This window comes from Gymnoscopelus microlampas, assembly GCF_963454915.1.
Source record: "Gymnoscopelus microlampas genome assembly, chromosome: 15".
NCBI classification, from domain to species: Eukaryota; Metazoa; Chordata; class Actinopteri; order Myctophiformes; family Myctophidae; genus Gymnoscopelus; species Gymnoscopelus microlampas.
The window spans coordinates 42,715,686-42,739,316 of record NC_139952.1 but is presented as its reverse complement, the minus strand read 5'-3'; positions in this window follow the sequence as shown (position 1 = coordinate 42,739,316).

The following is a 23,631-nucleotide window of genomic DNA, read 5'->3' as shown; positions in this document are numbered from 1 at the left end:
GAGGGGGAGGCTGTTAGGGGGTTAAGTGCCTTGCTCAAGGACATTTCGATCATGTAGACATTGGCGAGCTGGCCGAGAGGCGAACCGAACCGGTGATCTTCTGATTACCAGACGGCCTCCTGGTCAGTAAACAGGGGCGGATTAACCCTTCGTGGTTCCCGGTGCAACGACCCGTTTCGGTGACGTCCGGGACCGTTTTGTCAACGGGGGGGGGGGGGGAGTGGCGGCACTGGCGGGTGCAGCGCAAAAAATGTACGCTTCACCGGCACGTTTCACCGTTATAGCACTCCTTCAGCAACCTTTGCTTCTAAATGTCGGCTGTCGATTGTTGAGTCTTCTTTCACTTTCTACCCACCGTTTGGTGGGTAGAAAGTGAATCCTGAAAAAAAAAATCGAATCCTGAAAAGTAACAGTTTTGGACATAATGAGGTTTCCCCCCGACAGAGACGATCAAAAGGATACTAAGTTCCCGATAGATTATTCATTGTCATTTTGACCCAACCTCAATCCCGTTCTCCGTCATGGAACACTAAATCTGTTATGTTCAAAGTTAAAAGTCATAAATAGTGATTTATTTTATAGAGTTCCGGCCCTTGACTATGACACGCTTTAAGCCGTTGTAAAAATGTTCTATAAACAAAACACCTGTGACCGCAAACAAACTGTTTCAAAATGTCCAATTTTATTGTGAACATTATTTATTTACAAATCGGTGCCCAATCCGGGTGCCCAGAAACTCCCTCTGCAGGTGGCTGCAGGTACTGTAGGGCAGTGGTTCTCAAACCATTTCATGTCAAGGACCCCCAAATTGATATATATTTGGCAGCGGACCCCCATCTGAAAATATGTTGTGCCAGGGACCCCCAGAAGCAAACATTTGAGATAAAAATGTTCTCTTAAAAAGAAAAGTATTCCAAAAATGTTCACAAATTTCAAGATTAAAAAATATACATATGAGCTTGTATCTGCTATTTTTGAATAGCCAAAATATAAAAGGTTAAAGTGGTTATAATGGTTGTGACGCTATAATCTACTTCTGCTGGGGACCCCCTGGAACCTCCCCAAGGACCCCTGGGGGTCCCTGGACCGCACTTTGAGAAGCGATGCCGTAGGGTCACAGTGCCCAATGCTCCTGGTCCATGGGATCAAACCAGAAGAACTGACCAGAACTCTGTCCTCTTTTATGGCTGACCACCAGTGTCCTCCAGGCTAACACGCTCACACGGCCATCCGTGTTATTATTACAGTGACTTCATGTTCTTACACTTAAACTCCACAACTATTCCATATAATTAACTTTTATTTTTATTTTTTATAACCTAACATTTAAAGCTATTACGGCTTAACTCTGCTTTGTAGAACCGAACCTTTTTAACGACAAGTACCAACAACACAACGCCAAGCACCCATGAGGCGTTCTGAAACAACAAAACGACTTACATCCTGTGACCTAAAGGCGTTTGTTAAATTAAAGATCCTTGTTTGCACACAATGTTTTTGTTCCAGAGAGTGGATTTTACTAGCAAAGTCGTGGCTCGTTTTGTCTCTAGAGCAGTGGTTCTCAATCTGTGGGTCGGGACTCCCAGGGGGGTCCCCAAGTGATTCTGGGGGGGTCCCCAGATGATCTGGTTAATGTGCAACATTGTTTTCCCCACACAACAGTAAACAAACAGTATAAGTGTATACAGGGTATCTGCACATTTCTAAACAATTTAATTACCTTTAACCCTGCAAGGCCCAGTGTGATCGCATGATCACATGTATGTTTTATAAAGAAATGAGTTTAAATCATTTTTCTTTTCTGTTATTTTTTATTTGTTTCACCTCTAAATCCTCATTGGGTCCTATTGTTTAGTCTTACAATGCCATTGGCCAGGATATTTGCATATAAATACCCCCCACAGAGCCAGGAATCATCACAACTTGAAAAGAATCTGGGCCTTGCAGGGTTAAGACCTTTTTAATACCGCTGAAATATTATAATTAAAAACACCACCATTTCTGCATCAAAAGTAATCAACAAACAAACTATACTATAAACAAACTATACTATAAACAATTAAATTAAGAGTTGGACAATATTGGAAAATCGGATATCGGCAAAGAAGCCAATATCGGACATCCCCAATTTTGAACATATTTCACAATAATGACATGCTCAAAAGTTGCATTGAAATAACAAAATGTATTTGTAATATATTTTTCATGATTCTTTTTTACATTTAATTTGATATATTTTTTCATTTCCCTCTCCTTTCCAATTGAGCCCTCACTTTGAGCAGCACAGCTCTAGACCAATTTGTAGCCATAAACCACCAGAAGCAACATGTCTCCTGTCAGCCACATGTATTGGTGTAGCACTGACCCCAGGGGTCAGTCCATTAGAATGACTTAGTGTCTTTGCTATTAACCTCTTTGTTGGGCCATATTTCATGGTCGAGTCTGGGACGTTCCACACGTCCCACACTCTTCTCCCTTCTGACTCCCAAACTATGTAATGAACTCCCCATTCCAGTTAGAACTGCAGAGTCACTCCCTATGTTCCACCGTAATCTGAAGACTCACCTCTTCAGACTCCACCTCAGCCATTAGCAGTTGCTATAGCCTTGACAAGCTCACAACGCCTCACAGTGCAAGGCGTTGTGAGCTAGTAGATCTGCTATTTTTGGCTTAGGTTCTTTTCAGAATAGGGATGATAGGGTTCAAGTGGTTAATGTAAAGTATCCAATCACACAAAGATTTGGCGGCCCCCCTAGAGTAACTCTGAGGACCCCCTCGGGGTCCCGGAGCCCCTGTTGAAGACCCCTGCTATAGTGTGTACAGTATAGTTTCAATGTACAGATTATTGTTTTTTTTCTCCTGATATTCTACTGTTCTAGACTTCTAGACTGATGATAGGTTCTTGGTTTACCTATGATCCTATAGATTACTATCTCTATGCATTTGATGTACCTTGTGTAGATCCTTGCTTACTGTAAATCACTCTGGATTAAGAGTGTCTGCTAAATCCCTAAATTGTAATTGTAATTGAGTGCAGATGCTTATGGGGGAAAAATACCCGCTGTGCTCAAGCTGTGTTTGATACTGGAGTGTAATTACCTGCCCTTGTCCTTATTTACCCCCTTAAGGGCCTAAGCCAGGGGTCTTCAACGTTTTTCAGGCCAAGGACCCCTTAGCTGAGAGAGAGATGAAGCAGGGACCCCCACAACATATTGTATGAAATTGTGTTGCAGATTAAACTTTTTCATAGATTTCATAGACAGCTTCATAGACTTGATTTACAGCACTGTCATCAGTGTATTTTCAGACATTTGAAACTCTCAGTACTTTGTAAACTTGACCGTATAGGCTCTGTACCTATAGGGGTCCATTTGGACCTCCTCAAGGAACCCTGAGGGTCCCTGGACCATTGAGAAGCAGTGACATAACTAAACAATATGAAGTGTGTAGCTGAACAACTGATACGTTATTCTTTTGTATAACAATAGCAGAGATATAGCTGATTTAAGCTCACAACACGTCTCAATGAGACACCATACATGATATATCGGTCTTTCTATAGATCATTGGTTCTCAAAGTGGGGTCCAGGGACCCCCAGGGGTCCTTTGGGGGGATACCAGGGGGTCCCCACCAAAAGTTGTTAAGTGTCACAATCAGTTTAACTCCTTTATCCATATTTTATACTTTGACTATTCAAAAATAGTAGATCTACAAGCTCATAGCACGGCACCGCGCTATGAGCTTGTAGATCTGCTATTTTTGCTAAAATCTTGAAAATGTGTGCAAATCTTAAAATCTATTTTGTTGAAAGGCCAACATTTTTAACACAAATCTTTACTTCTGGGGGTCCCTGGCACAACGTATTTTCAGGTGGGGGTCCGCGGCCACATACATATCAATTTGGGGGTCCAATTGGCACAAAGAAGTTTGAGAACCACTGCAATACAGTACAGACTAAATATGGATCCCATCCAACTTGGAATGCAACATTAATGTATTCACAAGGGATGCAGTCCATCATAATATTATGCCACAATATTTTTGATGGAGCAACGTCCTTGATCCAGAAAAGAGAGAATATTCTTTCTGGCAGCAAAACGTTAGCAAGTTAAATAAACCCTATGTTTGATATTCACAATATTATGACCATCTGGGAGACCAAGTAGATTTAGAACACACATGGGATTTAACTCGATAGGAACAAACCAAAGATAACAGAAAGTTCATCTACAATATCAGACCAATAGCTCCCAAGCTTCACACAAGGCCAAAGACAGTGAATGTAATCACCAACCTCCGTCTTGTACAGTGGTGTGAAGTAACTGAGTACATTTACTCAGGTACTGTATTTAAGTACACTTTTGAGGATTTTTTACTAGAGTATTTCCAATTTTCAGTACTTTTACTTCTACTCCACTACATGTCAGAGGTAAATATTATACTTTTACACCATGGGGGAATTATTTGACAGCTTTATACTTTGTATATTTAGATTATTATCACAGAACATACATTAACCACTTTAGCCCTATAGATATTTCGAAAATAATTAAAAAGAAAAATATTTTGAAAATAGATACAAATATTTTGAAAATAGCCGATCTACAAGCTCACAACGCGTCGCGATGCAACGCGTTGTGAGCTTGTAGATCGGCTATTTTCAAAACATTTTTATTTTGAATTTGTGAAATGGGATATTCTGCACAATGAGTACTTTTACTTTTAGTACTTTCAGTACATTTTGATACCAATACCTTTGTACTTTTACTCAAGTAAATTTTGATTACCAGACTTTTTACTTTTACTTGTAACAGAGTCTACACTGCAGTATTGATACTTTTACTAAAGTAAAATATTCAATATTTTTCTACCACTGCAACCCAGACTAGCAAAGTGAGCTGGGAGAAGGTGAGCCCTGGGGTAAGGCCTATAGTAGCAGTCTTATTAGTTTGTTTTGAGAGGTCTGTGGTTTAGATTTGAGTCATTACATTGAGGTGCTACAGCCATGATGAGGTGCAAGCTGTGTAGGGGGGAGGGAGTTGGAAAACACTAAATGTGCTGCTGGCTGACACTCTCGCCATTACACCACCATTTCGGGAACCGCCAAAGGTTAGCTGGTTTCCACTTTGTGTTTTGGTTGCTTTACCTAAATAAACTCCAGTGTTTTTTTCCTCAGCCGAGAAGTCGACCTCAGTATCGAAAGCAGCCATGTTTCGTCCATGTTTGTTATGAGGAGTTCCATAAAGGCAGTATAAATCACCCCCTCAAGGACCACCGGTGGTCCTTGAGGGGCTTCCAGGTGGTGATGAGAGTTGGTAACCAAATGGAACCTTATTAGATTTTTGAGTGGTGCCAACCACTCCTATATCTGACTTTGTCTGTGTGTTCGTCCGTATGTATGTCCAATAAACAAACATTGATGACAACATCAATACGGGGCTCATCAAAGGCACCACTCTCTTCACACAGGGTGTGAGATTTTTACCTCTTGAGAGAGTAAAATGAAACCAAATGGACCCTTACGGGTCCATTTGGTTTCATTTGACGCTCTCAAGAGTTAAATTATTGTTAAACATCTGCATTACTTAATTCAATAATTGTTATGTTGATCAACGTTTGCCTGTTATCTCTCCTATGGTACCATCAATACAGCATGGAATTGGGGACAAATTCTTATCAAACGACAATGACAAGTTTTGGATCTGAGAGTCTAAATCTCATCAAACGGTGGTTCCGTGGCTCAAATGCTGAATAAATAATGGACGTTGATATGAAAAAGGTGGAAAACCACTGCTAGAGTATTCAGTAACAAGGGATCTCCACGTCTCTCCAACTCTTTAATAAAGAAAATACATTTTCAGGCATATAGGGTTCCAGTTCAAGTCATCACTTCCAGTTCCACTTGTTTATCCTGCATGCTGTATGAGTTATCTCTCCTGATTGGATTAAATAATTGGTATCCTGACCTGAACATTCTATTTATTATAGACTGTAGAAACTGGGAGACTCCTGTTACTTAAAGCTGCACTATGTAACTTTCCTCTTCTACCGTGGATTTGAACCCAGTCAGTCAGTCAGTCAGTCAGTCAGTCAGTTAGGGGTTAAGTGTCTTACTCAGCCAGGGGGACGAACTGGCGACCTTCTGACTACCACATGGCCCCCTCTAACCCACCCAGCTCCGCCTGGCCTGTCATCCCATCAGGGGCCCTGAAATCCTCTCAACGTTTCAGTCGGCCGGTGCCCCTGCTGCCCTGCCAGGAGGAGAACCTTAGCCTCATGCTCCTCATGCACCTCCCAGAGGAAGCTTATAGCCCACTCCCTGAACCTCCCTGAAGACCTTCACACCTTCCTGCCTCCTCGCCTGCCTCGCCTCCCTGCCTGCTCAATCCATTATTCAAACCTCCAGCCAAGTGCCCTCGTGTCCCTTGGACCCCTTTGTGTTTTGAGTTTAAACATTAATCATTATTTATTATTACAATAGGAGGGGGGGGGGCATTTGTCAAAGCGTCCGATCTTAAAAGAATGATGATTATTTTCCCTGAGGATAATCAAAGAACATTCTGAATACTGCATGGAAAAACAATTTTTTGACTCTACAGCAGGTAGGCTACCACTACCTTCTGTAACCAGTGTAGAAAATGTCAAGAGTACTACAAATATTATGTATGATATAATACACGTATATTATATATGCCGGGTTCCTTTAAAACACACACTGCCAGGTGAATGCTTCCAGAAAAGGCATTTCAATTAAGTTTGGTTCCACTTGAAGCAAGCCAGCGTGGGAGATTTGGAAAAAAAAACTCCACTTCTGGACCCGTATCCTACACAGTAATACCCTGAGTATAGGAAGCCGAGAAGCCGTAACCATAGCGACGGGGTAAATGGACCGTACGTTTGAGGAACGGCTGGCAGAAAAATGTCCCGAACCTGCCACGGAGCATTTCTCAGAAAGGTAATAAAGAGAACGATCTTCCTGGAATGCTAGCGGAGGAGAAGAAGGGCTGAATGACTTTTTGAAGTTTAGCCCGGTGTGGAAAACTGCAGTCTGGAAGCTTTATTATGTAACACATGCTCTGGCTGTAGCTAGCTGTACCGCCATGAGAAGGTAAACAAGCCAAGTCGTCATCATGGGCTAGCTGAGCTCACCTTAACATCAACACCAATGTCCATTAGGACCTCTGCAGCTCCTTAACCATGAACTACTTTGACGTTTTGTTTTCACGCCGTGGCTCCATGGAGGCCAGCCGACTGGAAGAGGGTATTGTGTGTGTGTGTGTGTGTGTGTGCGCGTGTGCACACGTTCGTGTCCGGGGGAAATATCCAAAACCGCTGGACTGATCAGCAGCAAATTTTCTGCGCGCGCTTCCAATAAACAAAGGAACTAGCTCCCCCAATATTTTTGCACATATTGTGAATATGTTTTTGAAATATTTATATTATAGCAAAAATATTAAACAGTATAAAACTTTTATGTTGTACTGGAAGTCAGTGGAGGTCGGATTGGGCTGAAACTTTGGCCAAATATGGAGATGAATGATGGTGACTAACGTCACTGGGCCGTGATCACCTCTGTGAGTAACCGGTTGATCAAATAATGAATCATAGGGAAAAGATTCAAGCAGACGTTCAGACCTTCAGTCCGATATCAAACTTTCATCTGCTTTAGTCATTGTCCCACCATTCCTATTACATCTACTGGCATCAAAATCAGAAGGTGCAGTTGAGAAATGAGATTATAATAACTAATGATATAACCTTTATGCGTGTCTAAAACACGCTAGAAAAACACATGGCGTGTACTGCACACCAGGCATGTAGGCCTACTGTAGGAAAACAATTATTTTGGTGGCTCGTCCACATAGCCTGGCCACACGAAGGGTAGCGGGAACGCTCGCCCCAAAACACACACGCCCCCATCTTTTCCACGGACCACTCGCCCCACTTGGCACGGAACGCTTGCCCCCAGCTAGGACTATTTGGCTTGCTTGATGAGAACAGATTACAGCCCCTAATATTAAGTTAAGAAGTAGTTCCGCTTCAGACGAATGTGCACCGCACCGAGTGAGCATAGGCGGGAGAGTCACCGTGACGAAGTTACGTACCGATAGGGACAGAATGGTAAATCCCCTCCCCCACCAAGTCTCGGTACCCGCGTGACGTCAAACGTGGCGGTGTATGTTCTGGAAGTTCAGACATACCTGCTGGGTCCGACCGTTCCGAGTTGCCAGATTTGACCCGGGCTGGGCGTGTTTTGGGGGCGAGCATTCTTGTGTTCAATGAAGTCCCAGATCAACTTGGCAACCACGCCATTTTAAGACCCCACCTTGTTGACCAGGTGAACCCTCTCGTCCCTTTATATTCTGGGGGGGGGGACGAAAAGAAAAAAGAAAAGAGAAGTTTGCATTGTGATGCGCTGTGAGCTTGTTGAATGGCTATTTTCGGCGAAGAGATGGGGGTAAAAAAGGAGAGGGCCTAGAATAGACCCCTGGTCAACTAATCATATAGGATTTAAGTGGCTAAAGAAAAGGTAAGGACAAATACCTGACTTATACAGTATCGATAATAACGTATAATGTATACGTATACAATAACACAATCATAAGTCCATGACTGGCAACGTGAACAATACCGTGTGACTGTAAATTATTACATTCAACACAGTTATATCTCACTCATCACTCCAGTGGGGCTAATACATGCTTACAGTAAAGCCGTCGACAACATTACAGTCTTTATCAGATTTGGCCTTGGGGGCGTGGTGGTGGGGGCGGGGGGGTTTGCGTGTCTTGAGAGGATTGGGGATGGGGGGGGGGGGGTTAGAGGCGGGGGGTTCCACTTTCACACAGGTACGCTAGTGAAAACAAACATCATCATGAAAATAGCCCCTGTCGTGTGTTATAGCCCACCGTAATGACTGGGTAATAATAAGGTGGATGACGCAGCGATAAAAGGCGAAAGCTCCCATCTGGGACACGCTTTAAAGGACACGGCAAAGACTTGGGCCTCCTGGCTACGGGCGCTACGCTCTCATTATGGGCTGGGTCCGGCTGGCTGGCTGGCACGGTAAACCGATACTTACCCTGCCTTGAATGTTGAAGGCTGGCATTATCCTTGGTGTGTGCACGTGCGTGTGCGCGCGCATGTGTGTGTGTGTGTGTGTGTGTGTGTGTGTGTGTGTGGAGGTGGAGGTAGGGCGGGGGTCTACGAGAATACACAGGTGGCCCGTGTTACATTGACACTGTGTAATCAGTAATTACAGCGATGGACTCACACCCTGACATTAGGAACACTTTCCCTCTCTCCCCACAGAGCACCTTCCCTTCAGGGCCTCTCGCCCCCGTTGGGTGTCCTGTTGGTTTAATGACACAATTAGCGCTAAATTGCATCTCGTCGTCCCACTAATGGCGAGGTTCTTATGTAAGGCATGTCCTTGTGTAACCTTTCAGGTATAACGACATTGTCAGTTGTAATAAAGGCCTCTTTTATGGAATACACGTGGTTCACACATTTATAGCCTATAATGCGCTCAGGGTGCTGTGTTAACGAAAACAGCCGATCTACAAGCTCACAATGCGTTGCAGTGCGAAGGGGTTGTGTGCTTGTAGATCTGCTGATTTTAAGTGCCGTGACACCAGAGCACAGCTTACAAGCGTATCGATTGATTTGGGCGTTGCCGGCTCGTTTGGCAGAGCTATGAAAACGAGACGTTGAATGAGATGGACGGGCGGGTTCACAAGGACCTGTAAACGTTAACTGCAGTTCCTTCCTTCATTCGAGTCATTAAGCACGGAAAGTCCAGCCCCCGAGGCGCGGCACGCTTCAGTGTCTCTGTCGGAGTTAAAGTGCCATCATCACATGGCCCTGTCTGTGTGACGGCTTGTTTAGTGTTGGTCCTGGTTGAGGGGCAATTTCATTCCACTTGAGCAAGAGTTTCCAATGGGATTAAAAGGGCCCGGTATGTATTAAGTCAGGTCTCATTTATCTGGCACAGGAAGGAACGGATAAAGAAAAGTCTGCGGAATGGGACGAAATGAGGCCGAATTTAGGGTTTAATACATGGACATGTTTCAGTGTGAGAGAGAGAGAGTACAAACTCATTGCCTGAACATTAGAGAGACAAAGGTATAGGAACTGTTAAGTCATGAAGAATGAAGAATTCTGAACCATGCAAACAGAGGCTTATGGTTTGATCACTTTGGTTCAGAATAACTGCAGGCTTAATGCTATTAGAGCCATTGTGGCTTAGTGGAGGTTTTGGACCCAAAGCATCAAGCATGGAGCCGGAATGACAGGATTAAGCACGACACCAAGGAACAAAAGAGACCCGGGGCTGTTATCTGTCGTCGTTGCTCACACAACTATTCTTATCTTCTCTGTCGGGCAGAAACCTCCTATCTCCGTATTCTAACTCTTTGTGTTTTTTGGTAAATTAACGCCATACTTGATCAAAAGCAGCAGATCTACAAGCTGAAAACGCGGCGCAAACCAACACGTTTTTGAGCTCTGCTGCTTTTGCCATTTTTTTTTTCGAATCCTGAAAAGTAACAGTTTTGGACATACAGTATGAGGTTTCCACCCGACAGAGACGATGTACCGGTGAGATATGGGAAGAAGGCGGCCTTCATGAGTCCTATATTTTTACTCCATGTATTGCAATAACATAAAAAATGAACGCCCTAACCAAAATTACACTGCTGGAGTTATAGTGTAGTGCTGTGGAAATTAGAGGGCGATGAGCTTGTTGCTGAGTGGTCAGCTGGCATATAATCCCTATAGGGCTGAAAGGGCAGAGGACAATTCAATGCAAGCTAAAAAAGCCACCGGCTTCGAATGCTATCAATGCATTGAATGGAAGATTATCACGTTTTATTCATTGGGCGTAATCAGGAGCTACTACCTGCAGAGCAGTCCCCACAACATGATTATCGATTCTGTGCCTATCGGTACATAACTCGAACAGCGCAGAGTAGGCTCAAGCGAACGTCGCAACGTTCGGGACGGCAACTCCCTCGCTTTAGCACGCTCGGTGGTCCCTCACGTGACTCCACTTCGCTTGAGATTGCACGCCTCCGTCATGGTCCGAAACCGAAAATGAACTTTTTAAGTCAACTCCGTCGGTAGGTCAGTATGTCATGATAACACCCAATGAATGGTCAGTATGTCGCCTACTTCGCCCATTCAATGGTCTGATAAAATGTGATAATGTCCCATTCAATGCATTGATAGCATCCGAATGGGGTGAAAAAGACCTGTGTGACCTAGACATAGGATCTGACACACATTTTTACCTCAATCTATCCCCTAAAGCAGGCAGGCTCTATTAGCTCAACGGTACAAATGTCAGCACTTGCACAGGAGACACGGGTTCAAATCCAGGGTAGAACTGGAAAGTGACGCAGGGCAGCTTTAAGTGCAGTACTACAGTAAGTGTACGTTTGTTAATGGTTACTGTCCAGCACTGGGAATATAATAAGGGTACGAGGCCCTGGCTGACAGTTGGAATGGTGACCATACTTTGTCTGTCTGTCTGTCTGAAACACTACTTACTGCTCCCCTCGGTCGCTGTGTTAAAGCTGCACTATGTAACATTCCTCTTCTACCCCGGATTTGAACCCGGTTTCCTGCGCATGAAGTGCTGATTTTCTTTCTTTTTTTTTACAGTTGAGCTAATAGAGCCTGCCTGCTGCTTGCTCAGGGGATACATTTAATCTTGACCATCGACTCAAAATTTGAGTTACAGTAGATCATGTGTCTAGGTGAGACGTGACCTTTGACACGATCTAAATGTCTCAATAGAAGATCATGGAGACCAAATACAACCACCCCACTTGGAGAAGTTATATATTGTATTAACATACTGTACATTACCATATAGAATGGACAAAATGCTACTAATGGTTAGGATGGGTGACAAGTTTAGACAGACAGACAGACAGACAGACAGACAGACAGACAGACAGACAGACAGACAGGGTATGGTCACCATTCCAACACTGTCAGCCTGGGCCTCGTACCCTTATTATATTCCCAGTGCTGGACAGTAACCATTAACAAACGGACACGTTCTGTAGTACTGTACTTAACCCATTAAGACCTGAAGCGATTCTTACATTTCTTTTCTAAATCCTAACAGTTTTTTGAAATAAATCTTAAAAAAAAAATGCAAGATTTGCAAGAAAAATAGCAGATCTACAAGCTCATAGCACGGCACTTTGTGCCGCGCTATGAGCTTGTAGATCTGCTATTTTTGAATAGCCAAAGAAATCTAAAGTGACACAGATGCGTTCCAGGTCTTAATGCTGCACTACGTCACTTTCCAGTTCTATCCTGGATTTGAACCCGTGTCTCCTGTGTGCAAGTGCTGAAATATTTTACCACTGAGCTAATAGAGCCATGTGCCCGCTTGATCATCAGGGGAGACATTTCATGTTGACCTTCAGGTCAAAGAATTCGTGTCAAACCAGAAACAGGATCGTGTCAAAGGTCGTGTGTCACCTAGACACAGGATCGAAATGTCTCAATAGAAGAGCAGGGAGACCAAATACACCCACCCACATTTATATTATACTATGTAAAAGTATCAATAATGCAATGTATAAATACTCTGTTACAAGTAAAAGTCCGGAATTCAAAATGTACTTGAGTAAAAGTACAAAAGCATTGGTATCAAAATGTACTTAAAGTACCAAAAGTAGAAAGTACTCATTATGCAGAATGTCCCATTTCACAAGTTTTCAAATGTATAAATTACATACAAGAGAGAGAGAGAGAGAGAGAGAGAGAGAGAGAGAGAGAGAGAGAGAGAGAGAGAGAGAGAGAGAGAGAGAGAGAGAGAGATACATTGACAGGTATATTACTGGTTGGTCTAAAATATGCTGCAGGGCATAGTCTCTAGTTGACTTCCTGTGCTCTGTGTGTGTGTGTGTGTGTGTGTGTGTGTGTGTGTGTGTGTGTGTGTGTGTGTGTGTGTGTGTGTGTGTGTGTGTGTGTGTGTGTGTGTGTGTGTCACACAAAACGTATCCCTGCCATAACTCGGGCAGCGTCCGACCGTCCGGTCTCAAACTGTGTCTCACATAACTCCGAGGTGTGCAGAGCCCAATGGCTCAGGGGCCAAGCCGTAACCACTAGGATATGGAGACGAGACAAATTATCACCTTTTCATCGTTGTCCTTGAATCCAACCATCATAGACAGACTGGGGAAAGATCTGAAGACTTTCTACACAAGTATTTCTGGCTCTGCACATTCCAATGTGACATACTGTGGAGAGAAAAAACACGGGCGCACACACACACGCACGCACGCACGCACGCACGCACGCACGCACACACACACACACACACACACACACACACACACACACACACACACACACACACACACACACACACACACACACACACACACACACACACACACACACACACACACACACACACACACACACACACACACAAAGGGAAAACAGCCAGTTACAAAGTGCATGTAAGGCAGAGCATTGTTACTGTACATATAAAAAAAATGTTGCCATACTTGTCAAACACAGCGGACAACAATCATGGGTAAAGGAAACAACGCCTCCTCCAAATTGAGCGGCTTCCTATAATAGCTGATACTGAGCAGTACCTTGCTAATTGTTTAGCCCTCCTTTTGGAGAGGCCGGCCATTTGAAGGCCCCTCACAACCAACTTGTGTACATGCCCTAGGCTACCAAAGATAAAAACCAAAAGTTTACATCTGTAGCCTAGCTGAGAGATGGTCTGCCCGAGCTGATGATATTTTAGCACTTTGGTTAGTGCTGATGTTATGGGCTTGCCAGCAGAAGCAGAGGGATCAAGCCATGGATCCACATTTAGATAGTAGTCATTACAGTAGGAGAACCCAGTGAACCACAGCTACACATAACTACTGCTGACCTGGTGCTCATGGAACCAACATTGTTTTTAGGGAAAGAGGGAACTTTGTAGAGTGTCACTGTGACAACATTCCTCACTCTGTTCCTCACCAGAAACACACTTGAACCCCCTATACATATACTTTGCCCAGGGCTCTGTACTTGGTCCCCGTCCCACGGCTCCTTTAGCAGTTCACCGAATGTTGGCCTATTGTCGCTGGATGTTTGTCTGTACTATTATTTATGTCCATGCCCAGAATAGCCATGCTGGGGTTCATGGTTAAGACGTATTGTCTCTGTCGGGTTGGAAACCTCATACTATATCCTACTATCCTACTATAATCCTACTATAATTCTAGTAACCTCTGTGCGTTTGTAGTGGTGAAGACACCCGGTTCTCCTCACTGGCTGGACCAATTGCTCTGATTTTGCACACAGCCATTGACCATTACCATCTGAACTTAACTGTGAAGCCCGTTTTTCAATTTCATCAAATCTCAGCTTCTTATTAGCGTTTTTGTGTCAAACACTGTTGAGAGAGGGTTACGGGGCTGCCCAGCTATGGGACGAACTGCCTCCCGGGTTGCCAGATCATGTGCGCATATCCCCCCACGGATGCGCTGCGCCGACCGGGTATGGTCTAGTGTACAAAACTGTTACTTTTCAGGATTCGAATTCAAAAATAGCAAAAGTAGCAGATCTACAAGCTCGAAACGCGTCGCTTCGCTTGTGGTTCTGCTACTTTTGCGTGACGCTTTAGTATGATCAAGTAGGGCGTTAATTTACGAAAACACACAAAAAGTAAAAACTTGGAGATAAGAGGTTTCTGCCCTGACAGCAACAATAAATACAGTTCAATTCAGTTCAACTCAACTCAATTGTATTCCATGGCCTTTTCTGGTGGTTAAGGATAACCGCCTATCCGACTGACTCGATACCAACCGCTGCACTCCCTCGGGGGTGATCTGTGACGCCTGTGGCGAATTTGAAGTCGGTTGGTCCAACGGTTCTCGAGATATGTGAATTACAGACCCTGCATTTATTGTAAAATGTGATTACCTTATTGTAAGTCGCTCTGGATAAGAGCGTGAAATGTCTACATTGTAAATTGTATAACAGTCCGGAGTCATATTCCATGGTAAACCCTCAATCCACAGTCGGGGGTCTGCAGTCACTGTCAATGGGAGTTACGGTATATATTATGCCCTCATCCTCTCAATATAGACATGGGAAAAAGAAAATAAAAAGATCAAGGGATTTTTTTCTTTCCTCTTTTTTTTTACAGGTTGCAATTTCAGACAGAGAGGGCGTGGAAGTGAGATATCCTTGAAATGTTCAAACACATCCAGAGTTCAACGCAAAACATCAGGGCCGGAACGGAACGGAACACGCTGCCAACGGAGGGCAGTGGCAGCAGCCCACAGACACAAACCAGCTGCCTCTAACAGAGAGAGAGGGGGGGGGGAGAGAGAGAGAGAGGGAGAGAGGGGGAGCGAGAGAGAGAACGCAAGGGGGAATGGAATGGGCAGTCCTGCAGTGGTGTAAAAAGTACTCAAATGTGTTACTTAAGTAAAAGTATCAATACCACAATGTAGAAATACTCGGACATTACAAGTAAAAGTCCGAAATTCAAAATTGACTTGAGTAAAAGTACAAAAGTATCGGCATCAAAATATGCTTAAAGTACAGAAAGTAAAAGTACTCAGTAAGCAGAATGTCCCATTTTAAGTTTTGAAAATGTATAAAAATCTTTTGAAAATAGCAGATCTGCAAGTTCACAACGCGTCACGATGCGACGCGTTGTGAGCTTGCAGATCGGCTATTTTCAAATGGCCGAAATGTATATAGGGCTGAAGTGGTTAATGTATTTGTAGATTTAGAATGTTTTCTAAATCTACAAAGTATCTAAAGTTTTCAAATAATGGTAGTGGAGTAAAAGTACAACATTTGCCTCTGAGATGTAGTGGAGTAGAAGTACAAGTATTGAAAATTGAAAACACTCCACTAAAGTAAAACTACCTCAAAATGTTACTTAGTACAGTACAGTACAGTACAGTACTTCAGTAAATGTACTTAGTTACACCGCTGCAGTCCTGTAACGCAGATACAGCGGAGGAAAAAAAGCGTACAAATCATTGGCCATGTTCAAAGCCAGAGGATACTTCAGACAACCATTCATGCGAGGAAGTTCAGCCCCCGTCAGCCAAAACGTTCACCTTTACAACCCCCCCGTAACACCTGCAAACCGGCTGCAGCTACTGTTATTTACGACCACTTTACGAGAATCAATACGCCTGTAAGAAAACGCACCATCCTGGCTGCATGGATCTGTAAAAAGATAATGTTTGTAATCATAGTTTAACCACTGAATTACAAAGAGACACTGGTTGTAAATTACTGGAGCGTTCACACGTTTGACATTTGTATGTATAGCCAGTAGCTAAATGTCTGCTGTAATTGTCTCTTAACTATTTTTTTTTGCCTGCCGTCTCGATTTTGGGCATGCCCATTATAACCTGAAATATTCCAGAAGTTTCAAAAAATAATAATTAAATAGCAAAGAAAATATGGCCACATCTACAAGCTCACAATGTGTCACTTTGTGAGCTTGTAAAAGCGTCTATTTTCGCTTGCCTACTTTACAAAAAAAAGGAAAGCATAAAATGGGGCCTAAGAAGTGGTTAATGAAACGTGATACATCTCATTTTGTTCAAATGACCCTTGTCTGCACAGGCTCAGCTGGAATTCATGTTTACAGACAATTCAAAGAGGAATCCTGAACAATTTACCTCAGAGAGAACTGGTGAATGTGCAGCCAGCCAGCCAGCCAGCCAGCCAGCCAGCCAGTCAGACAGTCAGTGCATCCCATCCCAGGCTAACAATGTGTTCATTGAGTTGGAAGCAGACGGGCCCATTAAGTTTGGTTTCACCTGTGTTATGTCTGAGGCCTCCTTCTGACTCATACAGCATGAGGCACACTGGGACACTGCATGGCCCGCCGTCCAAAAAAGTGAAACTCTGTCACCGGATGACTGCTAATAGGAACTGACTCAAACTTCTCAAGTGCTTTCTCAAACTTTTTCAAGTGAAGGACCCCCAAATTCATGTGTATTTGGACCCCATCTGAAAATGTTTTTTGCCAGCCTGCCAGGGATTCCAGAAGAGAAGATTTGTGTATAAAAAAAAAGATTCCAAAATTATTCAGCATCTGATATTCAAAAATAGCAGACGTAGAAGCTCGCAGAGTGGCGCTAAGTGACACGCTGCAAACTTGTATATCGGCTATTTTCGAATAGGCAAAGTGTAAAATATGGTTAACTAACACTTAAAGCACCTATAAATATGTCAATGTATAACGCACACACAGTAGGTGGCCAGTGACTTTGACCAGTTTCACTTTCAAAACCTTTGCACCATGCATGTCACACAAACAGAATGCGACACACACAACACCAATAGTTTTGATAATGTGGATTGTGGAAGTTAAAGGTAGGGTAAGTGATATTTTTGGTATTTTTTATTATTTTGTTAGTACTATATTCTGATAGTAATCATTGCTACAGAGCGTTTGTTCGGTCACAGGGGTCTATCCAGCTCTTTAGTAAACAGAATATAGTACATTTTCAGGTACGTGACAAAATGTAAGCCAATCAGGAGAGAGCACTGAAAATGCATATTCTGTTCAATAAAGAGCTGGAGAGACATGGAGACTCCTTTTACTGAACAAACACTCTATAGCAATGAGTACTATCAGAATATAGAGCTAACCAAAGTAAATCACTTACCCTACCTTTAAATGGTGGATTTGTGGAAAGGACTCTATATGAACACACTTGTTATATCAACAAAACACATTGCATTCTGTTTGTGTGACATGCATGGTTTTGAAAGTGAAACTGGACAAAGTCACTGGCCACTTACTATAAGTGCAGTACATTGGTGCTGCATGATAAGAAAAAAAGAGGAACTGTAACTTCGGGGTAGAATAAAATTAGAATAGTTTATAACAACAAAGGTGTCACGTCACGTTGTCAAGGCTGTCAAGGCTGTCATCGTCCCAAAATGAACTCAGCAGCAGCCCACATGGGGAAACCTTAAAACAAGAGTTCTATTCTTAAAGATCAAAGCATGGAACTGAGAAATATTTAGAGAAGCAGCTCCCCACACCTAGCTTGGCCAGATGACGCTCTAATTTGGCCTGGTACGTATTTATTTTAGTCGTCCAGAACCCACAGAGACTTCCTTCCTGGTGATGACCACAACGGTTATGACACCGCCACTTGACACTAACCAACACCCAGCTAACGGTAGCTAACTGCTTCTCACTGGAGGGGTGAACAAAGTGCTCAAAGTACTTAAGTACAGAAGACCGGAGGCCGATTCTACAAATTCCTTCTAAATCATTATAGTTCTCAAACCTTTTCGTGCCAAGGACCCTCTTTCCTTTACTTTCTCTCCCCTTCACTCTCTAGCCTTCACTCACTCTCTCTCTCCCCTCTTATCTCTCTAATCCTGTAGGAGCTCCAGGAAATTCTCACAAATTCCTCAGATGTAGACAGCAGGGTGTTTTGCATGTCATTCATGAGGTCATGTTTGGGTGCTTTCGAAAATCCCCCCCAAGCGATTGAAACCCCCCCCTCCCCTCCTCTCTCTTGCTGTTTTTGTTTTCATAGGAACCCTGACCATTTTTCTACCTTAGGTGGCACCCTAGGGTGGCGTGACGCCAGGCCAGGGGTGACGAAGATTACTTTGATAATATTTGGAATTCATCAACATCACTTCAGTTAAACCACTTAGACCCTCTCTAAGCTTAGTAAAGCAGACCTGAGTTACACTGTACTTGAGGAGTTATTTTTCCATCTACCCCAGCTCTCTCCACCAAAAATAGCAGATCTACAAGCTCACAACGCGTCACGTTGTGACGAGTTGTGAGCTTGCAGATCGGCTATTTTTGGTGAATGTTCCCCCCCAGACTAGGGATGCTGGGGTTTAAGTGGTTAAATGTCAAGTATAAATGTATTTTCAGTCTGTTCTAATAGAAACGGATATTCCTCTGTGACATACTGTATCGTAGGGGGGAAAGATTTGCATATTTACGTAGTGTAATATGACCATAAGATAAAAAAAATAACAGTGTAATTTCAGGGGTGCCGTGGTTGAAAACGTTATTTACAGGGGTGCCCTGAGTCAAAAGAGTTGGAGAACCACTGCACTAGAGCAGTGTGGTGGTGTTTACCTGCAGAAACACACTGCCCTCTCTCTGTATGTTGATGTGTTTTCACTGTTTGTTTCGGTTGCCCCAAAAACATCCCTGTCTACAAAAACAAACAGTGGAAACACCAAAATACAGCGACACCTTTCTTATGCCTATGATGGCATAGCCTCCCAGGCACTCTAAAGGGAAAGCCCCACCTTGTGTACTTTTATAACACAACAAAAACAAAATGTATGGTTAAAATGTATCAAAAGGTATATGTGGGTTTTTGTTTTGTTCTGTTTTGACAGGTTGTTGCTGTGGTATATTTGTATGTATGTGGGACTACGGATGGAAATGAGCTATATTTACATGTTTATAGATCGAAATGTTCATTAATGCATTAGTTCTCAAAGTGGGGTCCGATGACCCCCAGGGGTCCTTGAGGGAGTTCCAGGGGGTCCTCAGCTAAATGATGGATAGTTAGGAACCAAATGGACCCTTATGGTAACGGGTCCATTTGGTTCCATTTGTACACTCTCAGAGTTAAATTAACATTGATTTTACAATATGAATTGGAGTCCCAGAGATTAAATTAAATTAAATGGGGGTCCGTAGCCCTGATGCATGTCAAAACTGGGGGTCCTTGAAATTAAAAGGTTGAAAATCACTGTTAGAGCCGTAAAAATCTTCTCGTATGGGGGTCCCTGGCATATCTTTTCAAATGGGGGTCTGGGGGCTAATAAGTGTCAATTTGGGGGGTCCTTGACATGAAAAGGTTTGAGAACCACTGCATTAATGTACACTGTCCCAGAAATAAATAAATAAATAAAGTAAAGTGCAGTTTCAAGAAAGGTGGAAAGAGACAAGAGAGAGAAAACGCGTGCAGGACGAGGCCGTTAAATAGCAGCAGATGTGATAACAGATGAATCCTATCCTGACCTGTCCAGCAGCACCAACACTAATGTCTGCCAGGATGGAATCAAACCGGGGCCCGCTATGCTTTTATGATCCACAGAGAAATGAAACACACGCAACTACACGCATGCTTTATATCTCTGTGAGCACAGCACACCTGAAATTAAACACATGCAACTACATGCAGGCTCTTTGTGAGCACACACACACACACACACACACACACACACACACACACACACACACACACACACACACACACACACACACACACACACACACACACACACACACACACACACACACACACACACACACACACACACACACACCTGCAGCCCGCTTCACGCTCCCATGATAAACTATACGGTCCAATAAGAAGCTCACATGAATGCCTACCATGCACCAGTGGTGGATGAAGTACTCAGATTTTATGTATAAAATATAAAATACTCTGTAGTAAAAGTTAAGTGAAAGGTCTGTGTTAAAAATGTTACTTGAGTAAAAGTACAAAAGTAGTATTTGATTGCCATCAAAATATATTCATCCTTATGCAGAACGTCCCATTTCAGAATTGTTCTAAATCTTTCAAAAATAGCAGATCTACAAGCTCTCAGTGAGTTGCATCGCCACACTTTTTGTGTTTAACCCTGAGATTGGGAGGTCAGGGTTCGATTCCCCGGCCAGGTCATACCAAAAACTTAAAAAATGGGACCCAATGCCTCCCTGCTTGGTACTCAGCATCAAGGGTTGGATTGGGGGGGTAAGTCCCTGTGTCATGTCCAGGGGGTTTACTTGTACATCATGTCCAGGGGTAGTACATCATGCCGAGGGGGTGTACTTGCTTGCACATCATGCTGCCTCACACTACAGAAACAGCTCCAGCCCCTATGGACAACATGGCTCGGCAAGGCTTACGACCATGATCTGGTAACACCCAACAAAAGCACCCAAAAAAAAACAGCCAAATTTAGAACAAACATGGGAAAATTCTCATTCTACCACTCTGCCAGTAAAATGTGGAATGACCTGACACCATCCATTAAAGCATGTGAATCACTGGTTTCTTTCTGAAAAAACATCTATCAGGAGACCACAAGGGGAGGTGAATGTAAATTCCCATAGAAAGGAGGTGTTATTCTCTGCTGCTGTGTTTCCTTTTTCTCCTTTGTACATATAGTGTTTGTATGTGTTGATGACATGTATTATTGAGGGAACTTTGTTATGCTATGTTGATGAATTGCATACATAGGACCACAATGGAAACAAGTCCCGAGGACTTTTTTTGTGTTATCCTTTTAGCCTTAATGTCTGACTGTACCACGTTCTGTTTACATTTCTGACTAGTATTCAGTCAATCAAAAACGTACAGTGCACTACTTGAGTAAATGTACTGCTAGCCCACAGGCCTCTCTGAAGAAGAGCAAGGTGCGGGCGTAGCTGGTCTGGTGTCAGTTTTCCTCCAATCGAGCCGCAATGAAGTGAATGAATGAATAGTCACGGTTGGCTGACTGGAGAACCTGATTCATCTGTTCAGCGGTCCGGTGCTGACAGACAGGCTGCTCACTATCAGATAACAGAGAGAGGAGATTAGATTGGAGTCTGTTGTTGAAGATTAGAAGCAGCAGCAGCAGTTAGTTGGTCTTTAGATAAGGCTTTAGGCATGTCATGTGTGTGTCTGTGTGTGTGTTGTTGTGGACTGGCTGTGGTTTCTGATCTGCATGCAAGAGGAAGCAGCAGAGAGATCAGCCGACGGCATGTGTTCTGTAAACAAGCTGAGGAATTCTATTTGTCCTAATAAAATACAGCACTGCAGGACTGAGTCCATCAGTGACCACACAGGGCAGAGAGAGAGAGAGAGAGAGAGAGAGAGAGAGAGAGAGAGAGAGAGAGAGAGAGACAAACAGGTCAGTGAGAAAGAGACAGAGATCAACATATTTTTTTCCCCTCTTTTAAAATGCTAGTCGGTGTTTACACTGGCATTAATAACAACGCGTCACTCACAATGTATCACTCACAATGCAATCATAACGTGACGCATCGTGCACACAATGCGCTGTGCCCACAAGTCCACAACGCGCCACGTTGTGGACGAACTACAAGCCCACTTCCGGCTGTGGCGCCTCACTTGTGTGTCAATAATAGAGTAGCAAAGTTCTGACGTCACTCCCACTACTGAGCATTGAGTAATGTTCACGTTGTGACGCGTTGTGGGCTTGTACTTGCACTAGATGCGCCCAGGTTTCTGTTTATGCTATGGTGTTTCACGTATGTTGAAGTCCTGTGCTGTTTGTATGTTTTAAACCACTACCTCTTTGCTGTAAACCTAATTGCCCTCTTGGGACATTAATAAAGACCTTGAACCTTGAACCTTGAACCTCGAACTGTAGTTCGCCTATTTCCAGCAAAGTCCAAATTTGTTATTTTGTTTTACATTTTCGAAAAAAAATAGCTAATTTAACATCACGGTGCCCCACTCTCCCTGTATCCATTTGAGGGAGTGGCTGAGTGCACCATTGTCTTTGTAGGAGCCAACAACACAGGTATCAGCACTGAGTTTGAGAGACTATACTATAACAATTTACAATGTAGGCATTTAGCAGACACTCTTAGTCCAGAGTGACTTACAGTAAGCAAGGTAAACACAAGGTAATACATCAAATGCATAGAGACAGTGTGGTGCATCAGTAATCTAGTATCATAGGTAAACCAAGAACCTATCATCAAACATTATAATATTAAAAAATATATATATATGTACATTGAAACTATACAAACTATAATATGCCAGGTCAATAAAATGAACTTGACTGCAAGGTCGTCAAGGCTAGGGCAAGTGCTACGGTCTAAAGTGCAGTCTGAAGAGCTGAGTCTTCAGATTATGGCGTAAGATTGGGAGTGAGTCTGCAGTTCTAACTGCAACGGGGGAGTTTGTTCCACAGCTTGGGAGCCAGGAGGGAGAAGAGTCTGGGCCGTGTGGAGCGTTGTCCCGGATGTTTTAGGGAAGGTTCTGACCGCTTCCCTGTGATAGCTGACCTGAGTAAGCGGGAGGGGTTGAAGATATGGGGATGCCATAACTTTGATACTATACTATGTTTGTGTTCTCTGTCCTGAAAAAATTAAGACGGAACGTCCAAATGTTAGTGTTTTTGCAAGCTACCGAGCCACAAAAAGGAGCCAAATCACACACAAGAAGTAGCATTGTTTGCACCTACAACACACTGCCATGACAATGATCCCCTTCCCCTATTCGCATATTAGTTGGGTCATTTATGGCACTTCCGTGACCGCGGAGAGCGAAGGTCCGTTTCTCAATGGATTTGTCATCTAGGAGGGTTATTAAACAAATTTAGCCGGGGTGTCTTTTTTAAAACGGCGGGGAAAATTTGTGGGAGACCAAAATCCAAAATGGCTGCCGTGAAAATGAACTTTTTAATGGTTTGACCTACAATGATGCACAATACATGGTTTCAGAGCTTATTTTGGTCAAGGAATACATATATGGTGTTTATATAATGATTTGACCTATTGTCGACCTTCAAATGCAAGATGGCTGCCAATTATGAGCTCCAAAAGGGAGTTTTTTTCAAAATCGTCACAGAGCCTTCATATTAGGCTCAAA